General features: G+C 45.3%; 1 pseudogene; it reads left to right on the top strand.

The window, feature by feature from the left end:
* Nucleotides 1–15,080: 15,080 nt before the first annotated feature.
* LOC133064089 (U4 spliceosomal RNA) lies at nucleotides 15,081–15,254 on the top strand (annotated as a pseudogene).
* Nucleotides 15,255–15,569: the final 315 nt, after the last annotated feature.

Raw genomic sequence — 15,569 nt, 5'->3', positions numbered from 1 at the left:
AAAGAAAGACATCTTCACCATTTTACAGATAAAATAATAACAGAGACACAGAATAAGCTGCCGAGCGACCCACAGCTCAGTGAGGACTTCTGATCCTATAATAAAATATACCTTGGTCTTATTAAATATAGATTTCTGGGGCTTTTGCCTGGAGATTCGGATTCAGAAGGCCTGGGAAGGGCCCCAGGAATATGTATTTTTATATAAAAGCACCCAGGTTCCTGAGGGTAGGTGAGTTTAAGAAATGCTGCTCCATATGACCTGGGCCAGATCAGCCCGAGAGAAGAAACTGAAGTCAGCCCAAGGGAGGGTCCCCACTCTCGGCACTATTGGCATCTGGGTCCAGATCTTTTCTTGGGTGGGGGCTGTCCTGTGCCTTGTTGGATGTTGAGGAGCATCCTTGACCGCTATTCACCAGATACCAGAAGCACATGCCCCAGTCACGACAACCAAAAACTCCAGATGTTGCTCAGTGTTCCCCCGGGGACAGAATCGCCCCGCTGAGAACCCCCTGGGCTAAGTACCTGGGCTGAACCCAGCGTTTCCTGTGTCTGGGGGTTGGGGTGACCTTCACTGCCCACGTGAGTGCTCAGTTGCTCAGTCATGTCTGACTCTCTGTGACCTCTTGGGCTGTAGCCCACCAGGCTCTGTCCATGGGACTTTCCAGGCAAGAATACTGGAGTGGGTTGCACCTGTCTTTAAAACATAAAATATGCCCATTTCCAAGACTCCCCTGGTGTTCAGTGGCTAAGACTCCATACTCCTAATGCAGGGGGCTGGGGTTCGATCCCTGGTCAGGGAACTGGATCCCACATGCCGCAACTAAGAGTGTTCATGCCACAACAGAAAAGATCCCGCATGCCACAACTAAGCTTGGTGCAGCCAAATAATCAAATTAAAACATTTTTTTAAAACACCCATTTCCATCAAGAGGAATGGAGCACAGACTCCGGCTACCATGCAGATGAACCTTGACAACATGGCACTCAGTGAAAGAAGCCAGTCACAAAGGCCAGGTCCTACATGATTCCACTGATGTGAAATGTCCAGGATAGATAACTTTATAGAGGCTGAGCACAGATTGGTTGCCAAGAAGCAGGTGGGGAGGGAGAGTGCTTAATGGACATGGGGTCTCCTCTGGGAGTGATGAAAATGTTCTGGAACTAGATAGAGGGGGTGGTTATACATCATAAAATGTACCAAATGCCATTGACTTGTTTACAACAGCTAATTTTTTAAATTTATATTTTATTTTTAGTTGTAGGATAATTACAATATTGTGACGGTTTTTGCCATACGTCAACATGAATTGGCCATGGGTATATGCATGCCCCCTCCCTCCTGTACCCACTTCCCACCCCTCTTGGTTTTCACAGAGCACCCATTTTGGGTTCCCTGAGTTGTGCAGCAAACTCCCACTGGCTTACAATAGCTAATTTTATGTTAGAAGGGTTTCATCTCAGTTTTTTTTTTTTTTTAAAGTGCCAATTTGTATAGTGATAGTTGGTAGGAAGGGACTGGACTGAATCGTGAATGCAGCCTAAATTGGATCTATAAATGAGGTCATGACCATTCAGTGTAATAAGAAACATAACATGTAATTAAGTAATATTTTAGAAGCAAGGGTAGAATTTGAGGGCTGAACCTCAGTACTGCTGTCTTTGGAACTGGTACAGTGCCGGGTTACAGTAAGTATGCCATATGAGCTTGTTGAATCTGAGAAGCAGAAAAACTGAAAACAGCTCCATCAAGAACCGACTGAGCCACGTGCAACCTGCTGTATGGCTGAGGTGTATCATTTCAACTTCCTGGGCTGAGTTCCTCTCTTCTCCAAAAAGAGCCAGGCTGATCCGTCCCGCTGTAAAAGTCTGTGCTGGGAAATGCACAGAGGGAAGGGTCTGGAACATGCCAGAACATGCTGGAACATTCCACAGACTGGCTCTCTTAGGGTATCAGAGGCAAGCTCCTGGGTGAGCTAGGAAATCCTTCAGGACACAGGCTTGGCATTCAAGTGTTGCAGGAAGGGGGACCCCTTCCAGGGCCTAAGAGTGGGCTCTTGTCTAATATTCTGAGATAAATTGTCTGAGGAGACACACGTGCTGACAAAGCAAGAGACTTTATTGGGAAGGGGTGCCCGGGTGGAGAGCAGAAGTGTGTGGGAACCCTGGAGAACTGCTCTGCCGTGTGGCTTGCGGTATCGGGTTTTATGGTGATGGGATTAGTTCCCTGGTTGTCTGGTCAATCACTCTGACTCAGGGTCCTTCCTGGTGGGGCACGCGTTGCTCAACCAAGATGGATGCCCGCGAGAAGGAGGTGGTAAGACGCGTGGTGTCTCCTTTTGTCCTTTCCCAAACTCTTCTGGTTGGTGGTGGCTCCTTAGTTCCGTGTTCCTTACTAGACTCTCCTGTCGTAAAATAACTCACGCAAATAGTTACAATACTATGGTGCCTGGCCAGGATGAGTGGTTTCAGTCTGTTTTCCCTAACACAGGAGTCTCAGGACCAGGCAGTTTCCAGCTTTGATAAAAAGGATCAGAATAACCTAGCAGGTAGATTAAACTAGCAGTCCCCAACTTTTTGGCACTAGGGACAAGTTTTGTGGAAGACAATTTTCCATTGACCGGGGAGTGGGAAGGATGGTTTCAGGATGATTCAAGAGCATCACCTTTATTGTGCATCTCGTGTGTGTTGCTCAGTTGTTTTGGACTCTTTGTGACCCCAAGGACTGTAGCCCACCAGCCTCCTCTATCCATGGAATTCTCCAGGAAGAAGACTGGAGTGGGTTGTCATTGCCTTCTCCAGGGGATCTTCCTGACCCAGATATTGAGTCTGAGTCTCCTGCATTGAGTCAGGTTCTTTACCGTCTGAGCCACCAAGGAAGCCACTGTGCACTTTACTTCTAGTATTATTATGTCAGCGCCACCTCAGAGCATCAGGTATTAGATCCTGGAGCTTGGGGACTGCTGGGCTAAAGCACAAAAACTGGCCACCTGGGCCCCCTCCCTGCCATCTGCTGTCAGGCATGGTCTGCGTCAGCCCACTCGGCTTACATGAGGATGGAGCCACCTCTGCAGTCTTGTGGAAGCCCCCACATTCCTTTCATAGGTGGGCCATGGGGGTCACCTCCCTCCCTGCCTGGCCCGTGAATGCCACATTTATATTTACATTCACTGACCCGAGGCAAAGCATTTCTTCCTTGGGTCACGATTAATGGGGCCCATCCCCTGAAAGCAGAAACAAATAAATGCTTGGGCATGGTTGATGGTCCTCACGTGAGCTCACTTATTAGCTTGTAGCTGTTGTGAATGGAATACCGCGCAGGTGTGTCTTGTTTGGAGGAGATGGAAGTTGGGACCAGGTTAATAGAAAGCTGAGATGCTGGCGCAGTGGCTGATGGTCTCTGGGTAGCAGGTGGTGGGGGAGAAAGTTCTGGGAGGACCAGTCTGCCAAATACAGAGACATGCTCAGACACCACTGAGGAATTTCCTCTGCAAGCAGCCACTGACAGGGTAAGAACTTCTGGGTAAGAACTTGTTTGTTTGCTTTTGGTAACAGCTTTATTGAGATGTAATTTACATACCATGTTATCCACCCTTTTAAAGTGTACAATTCAGTTTTGTGTTTTTTTTTAGTATATTCACAGAATTTTGCAACTATCACCACAATCCGTCTTAACAACATTTCTCTTGCCCCCTAAAAGACACCCATCCACTCCCAGACTTAACCGACCACTAAGCTATGTTGTCTATACAGATTGGCCCATTCTGGGCTTTTCTTATGCTTGGAATTGTACACTTGCATACTTGTACTTGCTCAGTTGTGTCTGACTCTTTGTGACCCCATGGACTGCAGCATGCCAAGCTTTCCTGTCCTTCACTGTCTCCCGGAGTATGCTCAAACTCATGTCCATTGAGTTGGTGGAATTGTATAGTATGTGGGTTTTTGCATCTGGCTTTTCTCTTTGCACATTTCTGAGGTCTATCCTTGTGACACGTGCTGGTACTGCGTTCCTCTGGATGCAGATAATTTTCCCTTGTGTGGATATACCACATCTCATTTATCCGTTCTTCTGTGATGTCTACCATTTTCTAAGGAATTCATGGGTCTAAAACGACTACTCATTGTAGCAGCTGTTCAAGAAAGAATTAGCTGGGCACCATTTGTCAGTGGGAAGTCTTTTATTATGGTGGCAAGCCAAGGTTGGAGCTTTGGAGGGTAAAAGGGGCTTTTGTTTATGATTATACCAAGCAATGGGCGTGAAGCGGGGCTATGCTAGAAAAACCCAAGGGGTGGACGCCTTCGTTCTGGGGCCAAGTGAGAATGTTGAGCAGTCTTCTTCAGCAGACCCTGGGCTGAGGACTCTGGGTCCTCGAGAAGCACAAGTGTACATTTTTTTCAGGCCTGGTCAAGTGATTACAAAGTCCCTAGCTGACAGCACCCCAGCCCCATCCCTGGGGGAGCAGGAGAGGAGCTGTGCTCCCTGGCGTGTTTGGGGACAGCCAATGAATTGCAGTCTCTGAGGGGAACTGCAGACCAGGGCCCAGGGCCCCCAGGCTGCTCTGCAAGCCTGCGTTCCTCCTCTTTATCTGGGGTCGAGGGCAGGGGTCTGCCTCGGGTGCCCCTGCTGTGACCCCACTGGACTCAGAGCCTCCACTCTCCACCCACCCCTCCGGCTTAGGGTCCATAAACTGCCGTAGACTTTTTTGGGGGGCTCCCTCAGTAAGTGAGAAAAGCCTCACATCTGGGCTGATCCCTCCCAGGGTGCTGGTTCCCAGGGGGCAAGACAATGCTTTACTGACTGTAGGAAGTGATGCAAAGTTTAACTCCTTTCATATGAGGCTGGCTGGTTGCTTGACCAGGCAGCTCAGCTTGCTCACTCCCAGCTGAAGCTGGGCTCCTGACATCAGCTGAAAGGGGAATTGGATCTTTGATTGTGAAATGGTGTCTGGGGGTGGGGAGGGGTGAAGCTGGTGTATGAAATTTAGAATATGCAGATGATGATTGTCTGAAATAGGCCCAAGCTCCCACTCTGGGGAGAAAATCCAGGGTTGTTTTGATTAAAGGTACAGCTTCCATACATTCGTGCAAATGAAGTCAAGTCACAAATATATTATCTACAGAAACAGTGGAGTCGGGCTGCTTTGCAATCAGCTGGGTGTCAATTTAAAAAATATTGATGACCTAAAAGTTGAGACTTATGTTTAATTTGGTGGGAATTTCTAGGTCTCCAAGCCTTGGAGGCAGCATGTCAAGTAACCCTGAGAGAACTGCTCTGAGGAGGCAAAGTGGCAGGGGAGCCAGATTATATAGAAGATTTGCAACATTCAATTAAAAAATAAATTTTAAAAAAAATCCCAGGGAAGCAAAAAAAATTTTTTTTGCAACAAAAGGTAGGTAGTCTGAATATCAAAAGATTATTGCTAATTAAAGGAAAATCAGGTGTTTTGAGGAACTTACAGCTTTTCTATGTATGGGAAGATGCAGGAGTCTGGGCTCACTGAAATCATTCTTTTGGTATACATCTCGTATCTGGGGCCAGTATCCTGTTTTCACATCCTGGGTTTCCTTAGGACTCACGGTAGGGACTGGCTGCAGTCTGATGGCTGTTAGATGGCGGGCATTCTTTCCCTCCTGAGTCTTCTCAGGGGTCACCATTGGTGGTGGCTGCAATCACTGATGACTGTGGCATCCATTGTTTACTGATATGGCAGGAAATATTCCATTTCTCATGGGGGAAGGACAGTCCTCTACCCCAGGTCACAGCGAGCAGGAGAGAGAAAGTGAGCACCTGTATGATTCCTGACCTGTGGCTGGGGCAGCGGTCACTCACTTTTCCCCGGCTCAACTCTAAGTGGTTATTTTTATTTATTTATGTTTATATTTATTTATTTATTTTTGGCTATTTTTATTATTTTTTTCAGATAAAATACTATAGGTTTATTTAAAACAATTCTCACCTTGATTATGCAAAATACAAACACCAGAAAGCGTTCATTTTTTTTTTTACTTTGTAGTTTACCGATATACAAAATAGAAGTTTGCTTAAATTTACGTATTTTTTAAGGCAAAGAACTATATGGAAAAAAATTTGTTCTGCTTAAGGCATACTTGGGAATGAACCACTGTACAGATTATTGCCCATCTGAAACCACGATGCATAATACTGCAGAAAAAGGTTGAAGTAAACCAGGTGCACTTACCTGACTTAGGTTAAGTGTCTCTTTCTCTAATTTATTTTTGGCTGTGCTGGGGTGTTCGTTGCTGCTCAGGCTTGTCTCTGGTTGCAGCACATGGGCTTCTCGTTGGGGTGGCTTCTCGTCACAGAGCCCAACATCTAGGGCACATGGGCTTTAGCAGTCATGGTACATGGCCTTAGTTGCTCCGAGCAAGTGGGATCTTCCTGGATCAGGGATCCAACCCGTGTCTCCTGCGTTGGCAGGTGGATTCTTTACCACTGAGCCACCAGGGAAGCCCTAACTGGTTATTTTTAAAAGGACCCTGGAAAAAGCAAAGCAGGAACTTGGTGGGGGCCGGTGGGGTAGGGGATGGGGAATCCTAAACCCAGAGCCTAGAAGTCTGGACTCTGGGTGTAAGCAGGGTTGTCATACTGTACAATGTTTGTAGACAGAAAAAAACCTGCCTGTCATGTCATTTCATTACATAAGGAATGTTGTTGACCACCAGCCACTGCGGCTGCCCCGGAGGGGAGTCCAGGCGAAATTCAGGGCACGACAGGGCAATAAATCAAGAGAAGAGTTGTTGAGTAAGGAATAGCGACGTTGTCTGGAAAGCCAGCAGACCGAGGATGGTGAACTAGTGGCCCCTCCAAACCATCTTCCCTAAGGTAGAATTCAGGCTTTTCTACTAAAAGGGAATGGTGAAGAGGCATCAAATCCTCATTCTTTGGAGACTCTGGAGACTCCTTTTTTTCTGCCTGCAGTCCTTCACAGGTGGGCCAGGTCAGGATATTTCCTGTAAAATCAACAAAGGTACTTTAGCTTAAGGCTCATTCTATGGGAGGCAGGGTTCCCAGAGATGGGCCTCTAAATTTATAATTGAAGCTTATAGGCAACATTCCTTTCGTGATTAACTTGTAGCAAAGGCAATAGAATACAAAGTTAAAGAAGCAGATCCAACATGGGGTCAGATTTGTTCTTCTCTATTGTAATACCGGCCCGAGGTAAGATGTCTATTAAAGGAGTCATTTGGGGCTTTTCTTGCAGCTCAGTTGGTAAAAAGAATCCTCCTGCCAATGCAGGAGATACAAGAGATGAGGGTTCGATCCCTGGGTTGGGAAGATCCCCTGGAGTAGGAAATGGCAACCCATTCCAGTGTTCTTGCCTGGAGAATCCCATGGACAGGGGAGCCCAGGGGGTTTACAGTCTTTGGGGTTGCAGAGAGTCTGACATGGCTGAGCGACTAAACAGCAACAACAAACCCTCACACCGTGCATTTTTTTAAAGTCAGAATTGTGATTTGCAGTGATTTTTTTGATATTCAATTACATTTTTTTTTTCCCAGCAAAAACTCCTAAACATCCTGGCTCCTCTCTTACCTCTTTGGAACAATTCCTCAAACCTATCTGAGAAGCTATGTCGGGGTTTATAGTCCTCAGTCAGGGCCTCAGATAAAATATAATGCAACTTTTAGGTTGTGCTTTTTTTTTTCCCAGTTGACATTAGGCAACTACTCTAAATGGCTATTTTTCCATCACAGTTGACACCCACTTTGATGAGGAATACTAGAGGGAGCGGTGGTCTTTGCTTTTGACAAGATATACTGCCAGTTTTCAAGGGTCTCATATCCTTGGCCTTTATAGGTCTCTCTTCTCTCATCTGCAAAGTGTCCAAACACCTTTTCATGTTTCTTTTCCCCAACAGCACCGTGACCTCATCCTTGACAAGCTACCAGTATTACACCCAGACTTCTTGGCCCTTTCACTTATAAACTACTTTTGAATGAACATAGGCCCCAGAACAAAATTCAAATGGTACAGAAACAGGAGAGAAGTGGGTAGGGCATAACCTTTAAAAGAATGACGTGACTAACTGGTTAGAACCAATTAGGTCCAAGATGGCGGATGATTCAACTCCCAGTAGATCTTGACCTCATTATACACTCATTGTAATACATTAGCATGAGCTAAGTGACACCCACCCACCAGCCCCATGACAGTTCCAAGGTTAACCATCAAAGGACAAAATTGGGCAGTGGCCCAATTCCTGGAATCCTCCCACTCATTAGCCTATGAAGTTACCCAGCTCATAAAAATGAACCACCCCATATTTCACGGTCTTTCACCATCTGAGATGGCCAACACTCTATCTATGGAATGTATATGTCTCTAAATAAATTCACTTCTATTACTTTGTCTCTCATTGAATTCTCTTTGCTGTGAGACATAAAGAACCTGAACTTCATGAAGTCCTGAGACCAGGTGAAAATGTTAGACATTCACCGTGTCCAACTCTTTGCAACACCATGGACTGAAGCCCACCAGGGTCCTCTGTCCATGGAATTCTCCAGGCAAGAATACTGGAGTGGGTTGCCATGCCCTTCTCCAGGGGACCTTCCGGACCCAGGGATTGAACTCAGGTCTCCTGTATTGCAGGCAGATTCTTTACCCCCCAAGTCACCAGAGAAGATGAGGATAGGTGTGCAATCTCAATTAAAAGACAGTGGGTTCAAGTCCCAGTGTGAGTCGCATGGTTTCATTAAGTGAACATGGGCTTTCCTTCACAACTCTGGTGCCTTATTCAGTTGTTTCCCCCAGACGAAACCACTCTTACCAGTTCCTGCTGGGTCCTTCCAGAGAGTTCTATACATTCAGTTCAGTTGCTCAGTCATGTCTGACTCTTTGCAACCCCATGAACCGCAGCATGCCAGGCTTCCCTGTCCATTACCAACTCCCGGAGTTCACCCAAACCCTTGTCCATTGAGTCGATGATGCCATCCAACCATCTCATCCTCTTCTCCTCCTGCCCTCAATCTTTCCCAGCATCAGGGTCTTTTCAAATGAGTCAGCTCTTCGCATCAGGTGGCCAAAATATTGGAGTTTCAGCTTCAACATCAGTCCTACCAATGAACACCCAGGACTGATCTCCTTTAGGATGGACTGGTTGGATCTCCTTGCAGTCCAAGGGACTCTCAAGAGTCTTCTCTATACATTAACAAGTGCATTTTCTCTCTTCTATCCTTTAACATACAACTGTGGCATAAAACCTGCAATATCCTGCATCTTGTCTTTTTTTTCTTTGTTTAACAAAATATTACAGATCTGAAGAATCCATTTTTAGCCTAAAACCATCTTGTGATCTAGGCCTGGCCACAAGGCTTGCCCTTGAACAGGGCTCAGTAATTAATGTTCTAAGGGAAGTGAAGAAATGCAGGAGCAAAGGAAAAGCAGTCAAGAAACAATAGTTTAGCAATAAAACCGAATCCCACTTCCTCCTCAAGGGATGTACATAACAGTTGCTACCTCTTTGAGTTCTATAGAAACTAAGGCTCCCACCTAGGTGGAAGGTGGAATGATGATGTCAACTTTCCTGATTTCAATCAACTAAAGCTTGGACTTTGTTGACCTTGGTCCCAACGCTATGCTGAATTCTCCTTTGCCCAAGCCCCTTCATGAATATGCATGTACTCTGAACTTAAAACTACCCCAGTTTTGCTGTTCGGGAGACACTGCTTTGGGAAAGACGACTGGTATTCTCCTTAGTTGAAAAAGTAATGAATCCTCCCTTCTCTTAATCTCTGGCTTGGTTGTGTCATTTGGCCTGACACCCACCAAGAGGTGAGCCCAGTTCTCAGGCAACAGATTTACTGTTTTTCCCTTGAGCAATACAGTGGTGGCCAGGTGGCCCCTAAAGAGATCCACACACAAGACCCTGGAGCCTGTGAGTATGTTATGGCCCAAGGCCAGAAGGACTTTGCAGATGGGGTTAAGTTTGTGGGCTTTAATATAGGGAGAGTATCGTGGATTATCTGGGTGGTTTCAAGGTGTTCACCTGAAGGGAGTGGGAGTGAACATCGCTCAGTCGTGTCCAACTCTTTGTGACCCCGTGGACTATACAGTCCATGTAATTCTCCAGGCCAGAGTACTGGAGTGGATAGACTTTCCCTTCTCCAGGGGATCTTCCCAACCCAGGGATCGAACCCAGGTCTCCCGCATTGCAGGCAGACTCTTTACCAGCTGAGCCACAAGGGAAGCCCAAGAATACTGGAGTGGGTAACCTAACCCTTCTCCAGCGGATCTTCCAACCCAGGAATTGAACCAGGGTCTCCTGAATTGCAGGCGGATTCTTTACCAACTGAGTTATGAGGGAAGCCTCCAGGTAAACTTAAGAATGACCCCCAAATATATTCACATTCTGATCTCCCAAGGCTTCATACCTGTGGCCTGAGGGGCAGGATTCAACAGGTAAGAACCTTGAGATGGGGTTCCTGGATTATCCTGGTGTACCCACTGTCATCACAGTGGTCCTTGAAAGAGGGAAACAGGAGAAGTCAGAATTGGAGGAGCAGGTGTACTAGGACTGAAGCAGAGACTGGAGTGATGAATCTTAAGATGAAAGAAGGGGCCACAAGCCAGAGAATGTAGGAAGCCTCCAGAAGGTGGTAAAGGCAAGGAAATAGATTCTTTCCCCTCAGAGCCTCCAGAAGAAATCAATCCAGACAGCATTTTGATTTTAGCCCAGGGAGATAGATCCTTGTCAGACATCTGATCTCCAGAACAGTAAGAGAATAAATGCCTGTGGTCGTCAGTCACTGTTTCTGGTAATTTATTATCATAGCAACCATAGGAAACAAATACTCCCAATCTATCACGTGAGCAGATAACTTTCTCTGGCTGGAGGCAGAAAGATGTAATGGAAGGAAATACTCAAAGCACACAAGGGACCATGAGGAAGTCCTGAAAAGGAAAGTGGGCAGGCTCTGGAAGCAAAGTCAGGCTTCCAACTGGAAATGGATGCCTCAGTCCCACAGCTGCAAGTAACTGTGCCGCCAACAACCTGGATGAGCTTGGAAGCAGATTCATCCTGTGGAATAAAATTAATATTTTATGACAAGAAGACTTAAAACATAAGAATTCTCTTCTGTTCTTTGGCCTCCCTTGGCCCCTCTGTGCATTGTGTATCTGCATTATGAATCTGTTGCATTTCAGTCACTCAGTCTTGTCCGACTCTTTGTGACCCTAAGGACTGCAGCATGCCAGGCTTCCCTGTCCATCACCAACTTCTGGAGCTTGCTCAAACTCATTCCATTGAGTCGGTGATGCCCTCCAACTATCTCATCCTCTGTCATCCCCTTCTCCTCCTGCCTTCAATCTTTCCCAGCATCAGCGTCTTTTCCTATTGCAGGGAGAAAGCCAATTCTGACTCCATGTTGGAACTGTTTCTTTGACTTGCCTTTCGTTGCCTTTGTTGTTATAATCATCCAGAATGGTTTGCCTCAGAAAATTCTGCCTGACTGTTAAATCCAAGTGCCTTTGTTCAGAACCCTGTCCACGTGTAGATGGCAGGAAGGAAGACATTAACACATCCCATGCCTGAGGTTTGCCATTCTAGGAGATGTTTGCAAGATTAATGGCCTTTTTACTTTACTTCCTCATTTCCCCTCATCTCTGATCTATATAAGAACCTGGCATCCAGACCTCAATAAAATGGTTATTTTGAGGCACTAGCCTGCCATCTTCTAGGTCTGTGGGCTCCCCGATTAAAGTCTCTTCCTTACCTCAACACTTCGTATTCCGGATTCCTTGACCTGTCATGCGGTGTGAGCTTGGACTCAGTAACAAATCGACCAAACTTCTTCTTTTAGCAGCGTCGCCTGAAAAAACACACTCCACCTGAAAGCTGAGAGTTGTTTTATTTGGTGGAAACTTTTAGGACTTCAAGCCCAGGTGACCGCATCTCAACGAACCCCGAGATAATTGCTCTGAGAAGGAAATAAGGAGAGTGGTGGAGGAGTCAGGTTAAATAGAAGTTTGCAACAAAGGGCGGGTAGTCTGAGCATCAAAAGATTTTTGTTAGTTAATGAAAACTAGATATCTCAAGGAATTTAGTGCTTCTCTATGTATGGGAATCTGGGTTCAACTGAAATCATTTCTTTCATGTGCATCTCAACCATCTGGGGATAGTACCCTCTGATTTTTCATATCCTTAGTTCCTTGCTCACTGTAGACAGTGGTAGCAGCCTAAAGACTTCAGGATCACAGAGATTGTTCTGATGCCACTGGGGCTCAGAAATTCCCTTTGGAGGGTTGGAATCACTAATGACTGTGACGTCCTTGTTTACTGAAATGGCAGGAAATACTCCATTTCTCGGTAGGAATACCTGCTCCACCATAAAGAGCAACATTCTCCCAGCATAAACAAGACAACTCCTTAAAAGATAACATTTCTTCTTGAGCTTGTAAGGGGTCACACGACGTACTACAATGATGCTTCGATCTAGATTATATAAACTGACAATGATGTCTTCTGATGTATGGTCCTCTGTCTCAAAAATATTATAAAACTATGCTTTGACTTCTAATGGGAATAATAGTTCTCAGAGCTTTCTGAGGTGTTCTTCCTGGGTTTGCTCAAATAAAATTGTCCATTTCTTTCTTAGAATGACTAATTTTTCATCAACAATCCCTAGAGCCTCCAGGAAAGAACACAGCCCTTGGTGGATTAAAAAATGGCACATCTAAGAACACTGAAGTAGTATGCAGCTGTAGAAAAGAACAAGTCAGATCTGTGATGTTTTGTTAAAGAAAAAAACAGGCACAGTGTTGCATGTTTTAGGTCACCATTATACATTAAAAGACAAGACCGAAGGAAGAAAGATCGTGTGGCTTTGCTTGGCAATGTGTAAAATTCCCTGGGAGGATCCACCAGGAAAAAGTAAGACCTTGATCTCAGCCTGTGAGGTCTGAAGCAGCTGAGCTGTTGTTGCGCTTGTTGCTCTTCTGTCCTCCAAGACTTTGAGATCATAAATGGGTGTTGTTTTAAGCCACTGAACTGGTGGTAATGTGTTACAGCAGTAGTAGGAAACTAGGTAATTCCAAAAAAAAGTATCTTTTGTAGATGCTGGTCAAAAGTAAGTGTATTTAAGTTTTCTTGTTCAGTCACCAAGTTGTGTCTTACTCTTGGGGACCCTATGGACTGTAGCTTGCCAGGCTTACCTGTCCTTCACTATCTCCTGGAGTTGGTTCAAACTCATGTCCATTGAGTCGGTGATGCCATCCAACCACCTCATCCTCTGTTGCCCCCTTCTCCTCCTGCCCTCAAACTTTCCCAGCATCAGGGTCTTTTCCAATGAGTCAGCTCTTCACATCAGGTGGCCAATTGGAGCTTCAGCATCAGTCCTTCCGATGAATATTCAGGGTTGGTTTCCTTTAGGATTGCATAGTTTGATCTCATTGCTGTCCAAGGGGCTCTCAATTAAATTTTAGCAGCTGCTAAATTTCCTCCTCAAAGCTTATGCTCATTTCTGCCCTGCTATAGTGCATGGGCACCTACCCACCTGGGGAGTTCCTCTTTCAGTATCCTATTATTTTGCCTTTTCATACAGTTCATGGGGCTCTCAAGGCAAGCATACTGAAGTGGTTTGCCATTCCCTTCTCCAGTGGACCACATTCTGTCAGACCTCTCCACCCTGACCCGTCTGTCTTGGGTGGCCCCACATGGCATGGCTTAGTTTCACTGAGTTAGACGAGACTGTGGTTCATGTGATCAGATTGCAGAAAGTGAAGAGGAACTAAAAAGCCTCTTGATGAAAGTGAAAGAGGAGAGTGAAAAAGTTGACTTTTGAAGCTCAACATTCAGAAAACTAAGATCACGGCATCTGGTCCCATCACTTCATGGGAAATAGATGGGGAAACAGTGGAAACAGTGTCAGACTTTATTTTGGGGGGCTCCAAAATCACTGCAGATGGTGACTGCACCCATGAAATTAAAAGACGCTTACTCCTTGGAAGGAAACTTATGACCAACATAGATAGCATATTAAAAAGCAGAGACATCACTTTGCCAACAAAGGCCCATCTGGTCAAGGCTATGGTTTTTCCAGTGGTCATGTATGGATGTGAGAGTTGGACTGTGAAGAAAGCTGAGCGCCTAAAAACTGATGTTTTTCAACTGTGGTGTTGGAGAAGATTCTTGGGAGTCCCTTGGACTGCAAGGAGATCCAACCAGTCCATCCTAAAGGAGATCAGTCCTGGGTGCTCATTGGAAGGACTGATGCTGAAGCTGAAACTGCAGTACTTTGGCCACCTCATGCGAAGAGTTGACTCATTGGAAAAGACCCTGCTGCTGGGAGGGATTGGGGGCAGGAGGAGAAGGGGATGACAGAGGATGAGATGGTTGGATGGCATCACCAACTCTATGGACATGAGTTTGAGTAAACTCCGGGAGTTGGTGATGGACAGGGAGGCCTGGGTTGCTGCGGTTCATGGGGTCGCAAAGAGTCGGACACGACTGAGCAACTGAACTGAGCTGATAGTGCGTGGGATGCTTGCTTCCCCACACTGTAGCCATTTATCACAGTGCTTTATCTTGGTCTGTCTGGCAGAAGAACAGGATATCACACATAGACTTAGGAAGTTTTATTGAGGTATAATTGGCATACAGCAAACCACACATATTTAATGAGTACAATGTGATACATTTTGACACGTTTATGCCAGTAGAACCATGATCACAATCAACATCGGGAAAACACTCATTACCCAGAAATTTCCTCATTCTTTGTGATGCAAATTCCTCTTTCTATGCAACCAATGATTTGCTTTCCAAATTTTCAGTTTCTAGTATTTCATGTAAATGGAGACACAGTTCTCCCCACTCCAACATCTTTCAGAAGAATTATTTTTAGGTTCATCTATGTCCGTGTATATACCAATAGTTTCTCTTTATGACTGAATAGTGCTTCATTGTATGGATTTACTACACCGTGTTTATTCATTCACCTACTGATGGACATTTGGGTTGCTTCCAGTTTTGAGCTTTACAAGCAAAGCTGTTATAAATATTCATGTCCAAGTCTTTGCGTGGACCTATGCTTTCTTTACTGTTGGTTAATTATCTCAGAACAAGCTTTGCGCAGTGGCAGTATCGTAGCCAATGAGGTTTATCCGAGGCATGATTATTGCTAATTGAAAACGTTTCCCTAATTATCTCAGAACAGAGTGGGTGGGTCAAACAGCAGGGGTATGTTTGACTTTTGGAGAAACTCACCCGGTAGCTTTATTTTGTATTTCTTTTATGGCTGAGGTCAAGCATCTTTAGTTTGATAAAAATTTATTTTTGCATTGTTTTCTGTGGATAGGATGCTCATATAGTCTGTCCGTTAGGTTATCTGTCTCTAACTATTTGTAGTGATGTTTTCATCATATGGTAACTGTCATGCGTACTTGGTTCCTTTTGGGCCTCTCTCTTTTCTGCTTAAATGTAATATGGAGCCTGAGGACACTTGAACAGTAATTTACCACCCCTTCATTTTGCCAGTGAATAAATGAGTCCAGAGAGGTCAGGTGATTTTCTAAGATCACACAGCTAAATGAAAAAGTAAAGAGATGGGCTA

This window comes from Dama dama, chromosome 10 (assembly GCF_033118175.1).
Source record: "Dama dama isolate Ldn47 chromosome 10, ASM3311817v1, whole genome shotgun sequence".
In the NCBI taxonomy this organism is placed as follows: domain Eukaryota; kingdom Metazoa; phylum Chordata; class Mammalia; order Artiodactyla; family Cervidae; genus Dama; species Dama dama.
Note: the sequence above shows the minus strand (reverse complement) of the source record. Positions and strands in the feature narration are given on the sequence as shown.